Raw genomic sequence first — 1,719 nt, 5'->3', positions numbered from 1 at the left:
AACTGAAAAAATTCTATTGAATTTTTAGTTAACATCCCTTTAAAGTAAACTATTACATTTGTTATGAAAAACCTGAACTCTAATGACTGTATTATTTTCTGAATTTGTTAAAACTATTTTTTAAATGTAAAAATATATTATAATGCATTATAAAGTTCTGTTATTAAGGTTCAATAAAACTAATTAGTTTTTCTTAATATTAGATTTCACAATACTTGCTTGGTTATAAATAAGTTGCTATTCAAAATCCCGAAATGGTTGTAAGATAGCTTAAGGGAATTCTTAAAACCCACAGCTCCCAGACTATATCATGAGGCACTCTGGAGTGTCATAGTAAAGTCATGGAGATGACATGGAATATTTTAAATTTCCCCCCAAAATGTAGAAACACTCAACATCTCTTGGACAGCACCTGAATTACTAGGTCAAGTTACTTCAGTTTCAATGTGAGATCATGTTACATTCCTCTCAGTGATGTGATATCTTTATGAACCTGGGTTTTCCATTTTTTTCTGTAATAAAAGTCAAATACTATCAGAAAATTGGAACAAGAATTGAGATGGCTATGTCAATGAGATTTCAAGGATTGAGAAGTTTTGTGGTATCCAACTGGGCACATATAACCCATTAATAAGTGATTGTAGTATTTAAGAATGAAATAAAATATTATTTTTTAATTTATACGTAGTGTTTTTGAGTATGACTACTAAATTTTTGGATTTTTTTTGGGGGGGGGACAGGAAGTAGGATTTATCAGTGGGCATGAATAGGGAGCGGGCAGTGCCGAGGTTCTTATTATTTCAGATCCCACCATTTGTCCAGGCGGCCACAATTAGGGATTTATTTGACCCCACAGCCATCTGGGATGAACCACTTTTCAGCCACCACGTCTTCAAATTCGTCGGCATTAAACTTAGCAAAGCCCCACTTCTTGGAAATGTGGATCTTCTGGTGGCCAGGGAATTGAACTTGGCCCCGCGTAGGGCCTCAATTACATGCCCCTTGTTCTGCAGCTCGGTAGGGATGGACATGATGACTTGGCCAACATGGACCTTGGCTGCTGTGCGCCGGGGCTTTCCAAAGGCACCCCGCATACCTTATAGGACAACATCCTGTTGATGTGGATGCCATGGAAGGGGTGGAGCTGCACTCGGATGTGAAAACCATCTTTGCTACAGCTCTTCACTATGTATGTGTTGGCACAAACAAGGGCAGCCTCCAGGGTTTCAGAGGAGAGCTGCTTATATTCATCTGACGCCGTGTGCCCACAGAGAGGGAACTCATCTACTTTTGCCTTCCTCCACCCCACGTCAAAGATGCGGATCTTGGCATCAGGGACACATCTGCAGAGAGAGGCTTTGGGTACCGCTTGTTCTTACAATATGATTAATACTGGGCAGGGAGGCAGTGCATGGCGACAGCAAGATTTTCAGCGGTGCGCCAAAGGCAAAGATCCTAAATCTTTGGAATATTATAATTTATTACATTGTGTAGACCTAGCTACTTGATAAAAAAACTGTTAAGGATTTATTTTAGCCATGAAGCACTGTGAAAATATTACTGAAAACAGAAAATTTGAGAACTGGTGGAGCCAGATTATTTGTTTTCTATTTTTACTTTTGTTGTTTACTGAAATTCAGGGTTTTTTTTCTTATTTTTCCAGTTTTACTGAGAAATAATTGACAAGCATTGTTGTATAAGTTGAAGGTGTACAGCATA

The 1,719-nt window shown here is 38.5% G+C and overlaps 1 pseudogene; it reads right to left on the bottom strand.

Annotated features, from left to right (window-relative positions):
* Window positions 1-795: 795 nt before the first annotated feature.
* LOC100480677 lies at window positions 796-1,380 on the bottom strand (annotated as a pseudogene).
* Between the last annotated feature and the right edge of the window lie 339 nt (window positions 1,381-1,719).

The sequence above is a fragment of the Ailuropoda melanoleuca genome, chromosome 5 (assembly GCF_002007445.2).
Source record: "Ailuropoda melanoleuca isolate Jingjing chromosome 5, ASM200744v2, whole genome shotgun sequence".
NCBI lineage: Eukaryota > Metazoa > Chordata > Mammalia > Carnivora > Ursidae > Ailuropoda > Ailuropoda melanoleuca.
Note: the sequence above shows the minus strand (reverse complement) of the source record. Positions and strands in the feature narration are given on the sequence as shown.